The sequence below is a fragment of the Triturus cristatus genome, chromosome 7, assembly GCF_964204655.1.
Source record: "Triturus cristatus chromosome 7, aTriCri1.1, whole genome shotgun sequence".
Taxonomy (NCBI): Eukaryota; Metazoa; Chordata; class Amphibia; order Caudata; family Salamandridae; genus Triturus; species Triturus cristatus.
Window position 1 is genome coordinate 1641271807 of NC_140590.1, and position 12049 is coordinate 1641283855.

Here is a 12049-nt window from a genome sequence, read left to right on the forward strand (position 1 = left end):
TCAGCCATCATGAAATGGATTAACTCCTGCGAAGTAGTGCAAACATGCAAATAATGGGAACCTGCCATTGTTACTCACTATTTAAAAATGCACAACAGCTATTCGGGTGTTTCACGAGCAAATATGAACAGTCACATATGTGTGCTCCTGGTATAAATTGTTAAGCAAATCACACTCTGTACTGGGATATTGTGCTATAATACAATTTAATAACTATTACAAATTCTTCAGTCATATATTCTTGTAGTATATATTATTATATTATTGAATAGATGTGTTAGTAGGTGTTACATTTCAATATGGTTGCCTCTTTTTATTCACTTTTCCCCCATGAGCTCATCTTGCTTTGGAAGAAGAGGAAGGACTACACCTAAGATCATGCTCAACGTGTGTGAAGCAGAGGTACCAAGGGGCAGAGGTGTGTAGAACGCAGAAGGACTACGCCTAAGATCATGCTCAACGTGTGTGAAGCAGAGGTACTGAGGGGCAGAGGTTTGAAGAACGCGGAAGGACTACGCCTAAGATCATGCTCAACGTGCATCAAGCAGAGGTACTGAGGGGCAGAGGTGTGTAGAACGCGGAAGGACTACACCCAAGATCATGCTCAATGTGTGTGAAGCAGAGGTACCGAGGGGCAGAGAGGTGTGTAGAACGCGGAAGGACTACGCCTAAGATCATGCTCAATGTGTGTGAAGCAGAGGTACCGAGGGGCAGAGAGGTGTGTAGAACGCGGAAGGACTACGCCTAAGATCATGCTCAACGTGCGTGAAGCAGAGGTACCGAGGGGCAGAGAGGTGTGTAGAACGCGGAAGGACTACGCCTAAGATCATGCTCAACGTGTGTGAAGCAGAGGTACCGAGGGGCAGAGGTATGAAGAACGCGGAAGGACTACGCCTAAGATCATGCTCAAGGTGCGTGAAGCAGAGGTACCGAGGGTCAGAGGTGTGAAGAACACTGAAGGACTACACCTAAGATCATGCTCAACGTACATGAAGCAGAGGCACCGAGAGGCAGAGGTGTGAAGAACGCGGAAGGACTACGCCTAAGATTATGCTCAACATGCGTGAAGCAGAGGTTCCATGGGGCAGAGGTGTGAAGAACATGGAAGGACTACGCCTAAGATCATGCTCAACGTACATGAAGCAGAGGCACCGAGAGGCAGAGGTGTGAAGAACGCGGAAGGACTACGCCTAAGATCATGCTCAACGTACATGAAGCAGAGGCACCGAGAGGCAGAGGTGTGTAGAACGCGGAATGACTACACCTAAAATTATGCTCAACGTGCGTGAAGCAGAGGCACAGAGGGGCAGAGGTGAGTAGAATGGGGAAGGAGTATGCCTAAAGTCATGCTCAACGTGCATGAAGCAGTGGTATTGAGGGACAGAAGTGTGTAGAACATGGAAGGACTATGCCTAAAATTATGCTCAACGTGCATGAAGCAGTGGTACCGAGGGGCAGAGGTTGTAGAACACTGTGCAATGCCATGCATCTGCCTTTACCATTCTTAAACCTTTACCACGCCTATGCCTTTATCATTCATGCCTTTAAAATGAAATTTGTTGTACAAGGCATGCATAGTAAAGGCATATTCGTTGTAAAGGCATGCTTGGTAAAGGCATATGCGCGGTAATGGCTTTGTGGTAACGGTCACGTGTGGCTATGACTGCATTGTAATAGCTATTTCCCGCTGCAGTGCTGTACAAATGGTTGATGTTCATATACAAATGTAAAAAACGCATAACATTGCACGGGTAGAGAAAAGCTCCTCATATGACATTGCAATTGAAAAAAAGTATCAACTGAATTTGGGGTCTGTGTACAAAATGATATGAACTCCTAACCAGTTTCCAATGTTTGCATGTAGACTAGGGGTGTGCAAATAGGGAAACAACCTTTACAATGCAACTATTACATCGCACTACACTTACAACGCAGGCATTACAACGCAACATCATTTACAACGCATGACACTACAACGCATACCATTACAACGCATACCATTACAACGCAGACACTACATCGCATGTCACTACAATGCAGGCATTACAACGCATACCATTACAACGCATACCATTACAATGCAATTACAACGCATACCATTACAATGCATACCATCCAACACTTACCCTACTGTTGCACCCCATGGAGTTAGAATAGTAATTTTTACCCCTATACTATCCAACACTTACCCTACTGTTGCACCCCCTGGAGTTAGAATAGTAATGTTTACCCCTATACTATCCAACACTTACCCTACTGTTGCACCCCCTGGAGTTAGAATAGTAATTTTTACCCCTATACTATCCAACACTTACCCTACTGTTGCACCCCCTGGAGTTAGAATAGTAATGTTTACCCCTATACTATCCAACACTTACCCTACTGTTGCACCCCCTGGAGTTAGAATAGTAATTTTTACCCCTATACTATCCAACACTTACCCTACTGTTGCACCCTCTGGAGTTAGAATAGTAATTTTTCCCCCTATACTATCCAACAGTTACCCTACTGTTGCACCCTCTGGAGTTAGAATAGTAATTTTTACCCCTATACTATCCAACACTTACCCTACTGTTGCACCCCCTGGAGTAAGAATAGTAATTTTTACCCCTATACTATCCAACACTTACCCTACTGTTGCACCCCTGGAGTAAGAATAGTAATTTTTACCCCTATACTATCCAATACTTACCTTAAATGCAATTTAACATTATGCGTTGTAATGGTATGCGTTGTAAAGGTAGTATGCGATGTAATGGAATGCGTTGTAAAGGTAGTTTTTAAAAATGCGTTGTAGTGTCATGCGATGTTTTGGAATGCGTTGTAGTGGATGTTGCGCTGTAAAAATTGCGTTGTAAGTGCATGCGTTGTAAAAGTATGCGTTGTAACGTCATACATCCGTGCAAATATTCACCCTTCACCCTCGGAGACAGGAAAATTCGCCCTATACTTTGGCAAGCAAAGCTTAACCAACCGTGGCCCACCCACACTGTGCAGAATTCTGGCTGCAGCATGTCCTGCCTTTTGAAGAGTGGTACATTCTGTGAACAGAAACAGGCATTGACGGTCAGGCATGGTATGGTGGTGGGGCATAGCATTGGGGTTGCAATGTTGGGTGCTCCAGCTCTGGAAACTATGTGGGGGTGTTCTCTAAGAAATGACTTTGCAGGTTAGGGTGTTAGGGACCTCAAAGTTGGAAAATTGCAAGGATCTAGAGGTGGGGCTTGGTCTCTGAGCTATGGACGTTCAGGGGGTGTGGGCTCCGAAGGTGGGCAGATGCTAAACCAAGTCAGTCAGTACACCTGCTACTCCTTGCAATAGAGGGGATATTTCCCTTGATCAAAGGACTGCTAAAACCACTTGTTTTTTAAACTTTGCCCTCCTTAAACTTTTATTCTGCATGCCTTTTAGTTGTTTTCACTGAAACGCAGACATGAATTTTAACAAGCGAGCCAAACTGGTGGTGATGAGGTGGGAAACAGATTGTCTTCAAAGGGACGGATGGTGGCTCCTAGCATATCAGAGTGCTGTTAAACCTAAAGTCTGGTATACATTCTGATTGGTTTATTTGCTGGTGAGAAAGGTTAAGCCAATGGGACAAGAAAAACAGATCAGGTTGGAACATCATCCCCCAGGTGTCGTAGTGCAGTAATGCCAGCAGGAAGAAATTGAAAAACACCTCAGTTTGACCCAGCATAGTGGAAAAAGTTTTATAGCACCACACTATAATAACTGTGTAATCATGGTCCCTTATGAAGTAGCCATGGTGCTTGTTAACATGTTTGAATGTTTAACGTGAATTTCATCCATCAATGAGATGTAGATGGTCATCTTTGTCTGTGACTTCTCCCAACCTAGCAGCAAGGATAGACTCAGGATTCCTAATCTTCTCATTCTGATCATGCCTACAATGGATTCAAAAGGCCATCCCCCCTATGGTAGAGTAGACCATGTACCATAAATCCAGTGCCTAGCCTGGGGTGAATCTGGTTGGCAGGATAGATCACTAGTTGGCCCTGGATTCTTATAGAGCCCAGAAACAATGAGTGATGCTTGGGACTGAGCATGATGATAAACAAAGAGCTTGCTGCTTGTCACTCACTCACTTTTTTGGGTGCCTTAGTGAAGATTTTTCCAGAGCAGGATGAGGGTTCTCTAACCAGAGAAGAAAGTCGTGGTGGGGTACAATCATTAGACTACTGAGCATGCCTGACATTGTCTACTGAGACTGTCAATATACAAGAGCATATAAGAGCACCTGCACCTTCTTTATTTATTTATTTATTATTTTCCTCTTGCCTCTAAGCCACAATTGAAGTCCAGATGATTTGCTGCTCTGTGTGTCGCGCCTGCCAGCCTCATCATTATCAGGTGCTGAGTAATTGTGAGGAGTACTCCTAGGGGCAGCACCACTCAGAATTACAGAGCTTTCCCTGGAAATTTTGCTTCTCATGGCCAAGGAACTAGTGTCTTCCATGTGTCTCACTTGTTGATGCACCCCTGCACCCCCTGCAGACTAATCCCAGGCAAAATAATCAGTAGCACCCAGTGTTGTGCTAATCCCAACAAGACTGCTCTGTCCCTTTCTAATACCAAATAGGTCTCATAGGTCTCAGTGGGAAGCACCAAAATGTTTGCCACACAATGCGTGCGGCTCATTTGCCAACAGAGGCCCAAGAGACTTTTGCTACCAAACGTTCTATGTGTTTTCCACCTTTAACTGTGCATTTGGAAGGACTGTGATGGCTGTAAGGAAGGTTGGGTCTTCTCCCATGTGTGGAATTTGCCCAGACACTCACATTCGACTGGACTCTGTAGTGGAAAACCATGATTAGCAACACAACAAGATGATGGACTGAGTACTAAAACTTTTCAACCACTCACCCCCAGTCATGAGATCTGGGTTTAATCCATCGTTCTTTTGCTCAATATGCATCTCCAGTTTGGAACCAGTCATATGCAAATCAGTCTTGACCCTGCTTTTCATCGGAACAGTCCAGCCCAGCCCGCCAGGCCAGGTCCTCCCTGGACCGAAAGCAAGCATCTTGGGACCAGTTTCTGTGTATCACCCCGCATCATCCAGGCTAGCTTGAATCAAGTGCCACAGCAAGCAAGGGACCCAAGTCTGGGCATAAACTTGGTAACTTAGAGCGAACATAGCAAACATGATGATGGGTGGAGTACTGAAACTTGTCAACCACTCACCCCCTGTCAAGAGATCTGGGTTTTATCCATTGTTCTTTTGCTCGCTATGTCACCCCAGTATGGGCCCAGCCATAAGCAAATCAGTCTTGACCCTGCTCCTCATAAGAACAGTCCAGCCTAAACTTAAACCCATATCTCTTTAAAGGTGGTGAGTGGTTAAAAAGTTTCAGCACTCCGTCCATCGTCTCGTTGGGTTTGCTCCAAGTGGCCATGGGTCTGCCCAGACGTGGGTCCCTTGCTCCCTGTGCCACTGGATTCAAGATAGCCTGGCTGAGGGGGATACGTCCAAACTGGTTCCAGGATGCTTGTTTTCGGTCCAGGGAGGACCTGGCCTGGGTCTTCGGGCTGGACTGGACTGGATTTGTATGTGGCTGGGTCCAAACTGGGGTGCTGTGGTGAGCAAAAGAATTACAGTTTAAACCCAGATCTTTGTGACTGGGGGTGAATGTTCGCATTGTTCAGCATTCCGTCTATCAGTTATACCTTTTGATTTTGTCACCATAAGTGGGAATGGTATGCCCAGGCGTTGGGTCCCGTGCTAAGTGTGCCACTGGATTCAACCTAGCCTGACTGATGAGGGGTAATGCCCCGAAACCAGTCCCAGGATGCTTGTCTCCGGTCCAGGGAGGAATATGGCTTGGCAGTTCAGCTGGACTGAGGAACAGGGTCAAGACTGATTTGAATATGGTGGGTCCAAACTGGGGTCTCTTTGTGAGCAAAAGGACGATGGAATAAACCCAGATCTTTGTGACTAGGGGTGAATATTTGCATTGTTCAGCATTCCGTCCATCATTTGTTTCTTTTGCTTTTGTCAGCCTAAGTGGGAAGGGTGTGTTCAGATGTGGGTCCTGTGCTCACTGTGCCACTAGATTCAAGCTAGCCTGGCTGATGAGTGGTGATGCCCCGAACCCAGTCCCAGGATGCTTGTTTCAGGTCCAGGGAGGACCTCGTTTGGCAGTTCGGGCTAGACGGCTCCCATGAGGAACAGGGTCAAGACTGATTTGCATATGGCTGGGTCCAAATTAGGGTGCCGTGGTGAGCAAAAGAACGCTGGATTAAATCCAGATCTTTGTGATTGGGGGTGAATGTTTGCTTTGTTCAGCATTCTGTCCATCATTTGTTCTTTTTGCATTTTTCGCCCTAAGTGGGATAAGTATGTCCAGACTTGGGTCCCATGCTCACTGTGCCACTGGATTCAAAGCTAGCCTGGCTGATGAGGGGTGATGCCCCGAAACCAGTCCCAGGATTCTTGTTTCTGGTCCGAGGAGGACCTGGTTTGGCAATTTGGGCTGGACTGTTCCCATGAAGAACAGGGTCATGACTGATTTGCACATGGCTGTGTTCTAACTGTGGTGACGTTGTGAGCAAAAGAACAATGGATTAAACCCACATCTTCTTGACTAGGGTGAATGTTTGCCTTGTTCAGCATTTTGTCTATTATTTTTTCCTTTTTGTTTTTGTCACCCTAAGTGGGAAGGGTATGCCGAGACGTGGGTCCCGTGCTTACTGCGCCACTGGTATGAAGCTAGTCTGGCTGATGCCCCAAAATAGGTTCCAGGGTGTTTTTTTCCGGTCCATGGAGGACCTGGCTTGGCAGATCGGGCTGGACTGTTCCCATGAGGAACAGGGTCAAGACTGATTTGCATATGGCTGGGTCCAAACTGGGGTGGCGTGGTGAGCAAAAGAACGATAGATTAAACCCAGATCTTTGTGACTGGTGGTGAATGTTTGCATCATTCAGCATTCTATCCATCATGTGTTCCTTTTGCTTGTATCTCATATACAACACATTCCTTCCCTCTTCTTTTTGTGCAGGGCAGCACAGTAAGATTCCTTGTAGCATTACCCTGTGCCAAAACCTCGTAAATGAGGTTCTGGGTGCTTAGCAGTGACTGAGACTAATTCAAGTATTCCACCCATCAAGGTTTTGTTTTCCTCCGTGGTTATCATTCTAGTTTCCACGGGGTCACTTTCCTGTCAAATTACCTAAATTGCCCGAGTCATTATGTAACATGTAACTCAGGCATGGTAGAAGCAGTTTCTCAATTTTGCTCAAGTGTATTACAAACATTTTCATTATGATTATCCCAATCATACAACCAATTCAAATTTCCATTATGATTACCTAAATTATACCACCTATTCAAATCCACTTAATACTATTTTATCTATCTCACAAAGGCAAACTTATTTGATAACCAACTAGTCCTGACATTGAAAAAAGAAGTCCACACTGTGGAAGGGAATCAAGTACTTTGGATTGTCTATGTAAAAATATTCATAATTGCATTATGCTGCTTTGCATTATTTGCTTAAACGTTCAAAATGGAATCGGATCAGGACAGATGCAACCACCAGTGACTAGCTCACCTCACCATAAATGTATGAAACTATTTGCTGAAACAAAGTAGGTAAATCTTACCAAACTTTTTTAAAAATGAGGATCGGTGGAAGGGGCTGCATTGACTATTAACTCCACTCTCATAAGAGTCCAGAAAACAGTTTCATTAATTGATTTATAATTAGTTTATGGAGACTAAAATTTCATAAAAATGGTAGATATAAAAATCAAAAACAGCAAAAGTTTCAGAATAAATACTTAGATAATACTATAATCAATTCTCAAATGCCTCTTGTAGAAATTTGTTAACACTGCGTTAACACAAGATTAATAAAAGTCGGTCTCTTGGGTTGCTGATCTATTTCTCGTAGATAAGTTTGAGACATGTTCTACTCTTTACTAAAAAATTTTTTTAAAAACAATACAAATAAATACATAATTTGGTACCAGTGGCACTAACCTATGGAGCTATTGCTGTGGAAAGCTAAATTGAGCAAATAAAAAACCAACTCTAAAAAGAGTCAGAATAATTCTAACAAATTAAGAAAATACATAGAGCAACAAATTTGGTTCAATCCCATGGCTGCATTTATAGGCAGCACAAGCTGTGGCTGAACCTTTTTCAGGTTCCACTGCTTCCGCCTCTAGTCTCGCTGTGAAATGAAACAAAATAATGATCAACAATGAATTGCAGATGATTTCAGAGACTGCTGGATTACTCATTCCACAAACATAGCAGTGGTTTATGTAGTACCAACAATTCTGTTATGGAAGCCATTCCCTTCAGAAATGGCACTTGCAGTCTCCACCAAGGTCTTTAAGTTCAGGTTGGACAAGTTCTTTAGAGAGGTATGACACTGGTGGAAGCTCGAGGTATGCTATAAATCATAGGATGGTCCTAAGTCCGAGGTTCCTTAACATTTTGCCTTCTGTGGATCCTCGCTGAATCACTCAGTGGCAGCTGGGATCTACGTGAAAGGAGGGGTGGGGGGCGTGCTCAAATAAAATAAAAATATATCAAAATAAACAGGCGCACATGAGTAAATATAAATTTAAAATATATTTGAAGAAACACTTGGCTAGCAACAGGGCCTCCCACTCTGGACCTCCTCGCGCTACGACAGGCCCACTGAGCAACTCCCTTGACAAGCATGAGAGCAGCACCCTGATTTGAGGGAGCGGCCTGTCTCGGCACTCCACAGTGCTATGGAGGCCTGCAGTTGATCTAACCCACCTTTCTTAAGACAACTGGGTTAGAGGTTTCAAAGTAAGCTTGTTTGGCTGGCCGTCGCAAGTCGGCTGGCCAAAAAGACAAGGGTGCTTTGAAAAGTGCTACAAGAAGTGAGTACGAAGTTCCTCAGTGGGTGAAAGAGCACAGTAAGAAAGTTTATTTGATGTCACGTGGATAGGTTGTCTTCCAAGGAGGACGGGGGAATCCTCCTTTCGGAACTAGGGCCCTCACACATCCAGCAAGCTAGGTGTCATGCTTCATCATATGGGCCTGCTCCTCATCAGGTCGGCGCTGCAATTCCCGACGGGTACCCATAAAGGGGCTCTTTACCAGAGATCTTTAGTTCCTTGCCGTTTAGGTGTCGTGGGTGTAAGGGGCCTAGTACATGTAGATGTAATGGAGGATGTGCAAGATAAAACAGGGGAGGGAATCCTCTATATAAGTTTTATTCTGTAAGGATCCCAGCATGGTTAAAATAATGATAACGAGAAGCAATTATCTGTCTGTTATGTATCAAAAAAGCGCTCTACTCCTACATGGTCGACATGTTTCTCGCCTAGTAGTCAAAAATGATCTGTGGCGATTCCTCAGGACCAAATGAAAAAAAAACTATCTACACCTAATGGTGAGGTGAAAATCTACCTACCCCGTCGTGTACCTACGGGAACGGTACCCGCAGGTATAGAGACCAACCTAATGTTTGTAAGATCGCACCTCATCAGTTACAGCGGGATACTAGACACATGTAGTGTTGTGTCTGCTTCAATTGGAAGCACAGTGGTAGACCTACCCCGCACCGCTGCAACCTTTGAAAAGTGCACATACAACCTACCCTCCTCCCAGTCCCTGCTGCTGTCATTTAGCAGTGGCCCTGCCCCCGTCCTGAGGCTTGTTTGGGATGGGAGGATGTCAGGATGAAAAATAAAATGGAATGATGAATTATCATTTTATTTTTTATCTCGGGGCTTGGGGTCATTTAAGTGCGGTGACGCTCCCTGGAATCACTACTGGCAGTGGGGGACTCCAAACTAAGCATTTTTTATGATTTGAATCTCAGTACAATACAAAACAATACATAAATAAGTATACATCGAAAAAAATACACAAATTATGGAAATATTTTATTAAGTTCACAAACACAAAATACACAAACATCTACATTTTAACCTTACTGGGAAATGTGGAGCTTTCCAAAATGTGGATTAATTTCTAACAGATGGAGCAACATGCTAGAGTCTAGCATATCACTTTGATTTTTTTTTGCGCTAAATACATGCTCTCTTTTAGTTCATGCACACCAGTGCTTCAGTTGAGGCCACTAATTGTCCGTAATTGTTTCTGTTTACTCTACTTCTCCCACAAATCATGCTATGGATACCAGGGGCGCAACTAGACCCGAACTTCAGGGGGGGCTAAGTCTCCCTGCCAGGGTTGGCCCTAGCACTGGTCGCGCACGGTGCAACAGTCTTTTTGGTGCCCCTCCTCCAATTCCTCCTCTATGAATTCCACTCGCCAACAATGCACCTCATCTCTCTATAGCCCCTTTCTGACAAACATTTCATTTTTTTATAGGGCTACTCGTAGTTTACTCACACTAAGTTCTGTGATCTGCATGGTAGGCGTTCTTTGTAGCAGGCATATTAATCCTCTGCACTGTGTGGGTAGCAGGAGGGCCCATGTGAGTGCACGGTGAGCGATGCAACAGTGTGAGAGTAGGGTGAGAGGAGCGACTGCGGGGTGAGTGAGATAACCATATGAATTTGGGTGCGGATGTAAGTGCAGAGAGGGACGAATGAATGTACAGTTAGTGATGGGCTTGTTTGAGTGAGATTGCAGAGTTAGCAGTGAGGGGGACAGGTGAGTAAAGCATCACATGAGTGCAGGGTGAGTAGTGTGCTTGTGTGACTGCAGGGTGAGGTACAGGGTGAACAGTGCAAGTGTATTGTGAGTGCATGGTGATCAGTGTGAGTGCATTGTGATCGCTGTGAGTGTGAAAGTGAAGCACGAGAATTAGGAGTGAGTTGTGTGAATGCAGGGTGCATTCCCAGACACTTGAAGTAACTCAGCATGTTATTGAGGGCTGGCGTAGGGTTTCAGATATAAGTTAAACTATTGCTATTATTGCATTATTCAGGGTCAGGGCTGGACTGGCCCTAGCGGGCACCGGGAATTTTCTCGGGGGGGCAGGAAGGGTGGGGGCCAGATTTGGACTGGTGGAGCCGATTTTGGCAAAGGGGGCCGGTTTTGCAGCAGTGCTGCAGTATCGGCCCCCGTACCAAAAGCTGCTACAGTGTTTTCTACAATCACCTCCCACCCCCCCAGCGGCAACTCCGACTCAATTGCCAAAGCCAGTTTGTGCTCCCAGTCCGGCCCTGTTCAGGGATCGAGGGTGGTGAAATAAATATTGTGCTCATCCTGCAACAAACTTCCAGTATTGTGATTAGGGTTGCCAGCTCATTATAATGATGTCCCAGGCTGTACAAAAATAAGCAGTCACCTAAAGCCTATTTTGAGCACTTATCTGTGCATACTTGGAACAGCAAATATAAATAGAAATCATTTTTAATTGTGTTTTAGGGCTGCCCGAATGATCCATGACTCATTATTAAAGGGAACAAAGACAGAAAAGTCACATTACGAATGAATACACACTTTTTTTTAATTTATAACCCTATTTAGTGTCAAGACGAGGTCTTTGCAGTCTCTTTAAACAACATATGGCTGGCCTACTTTATATTCCTTTTCATGAAATGCATTGTCACACTACGACAGTAAATGTAAATACAAATGTAAGAAATATGCAGAGAGGGGGGCCAGGGGGTTCTAGAAACAGAAAAGAAACTAAGCCTCGGTAACCAGTTTACAAAGGTATGTAAATATGCAAATGGTCTTTAAAGACCTGTGAAAAACTCAAGCATGCCGGAGATGAGACTCCAGACACTGCCCAGCAGAGCCCACAGCAGCTCGAGCTGCAGGAGCACGGGCTGAGACACATGACTGGGGGGTAGGGTGGGCGCAAGCCCTTTCGGCCCTATGGGCGTCACGCACCTGATGTATACCAACTGAAGTTTTATCCTACAATTTCAAAATTCTTCACATTTAAAGAGCATTTTCATATTTTTCATTTTACCTTTTTCTCTTCTATGCCTATATACCTTATTCTTTAGTTTTGTAAGCGGTTGCGGACCCCCTGAGCAGGAATCACATACCTCACAGGAGTCCACACACCAAAGGTCAAGAAACACTTCGGGCAAATTTACAAGCCCTTTGCG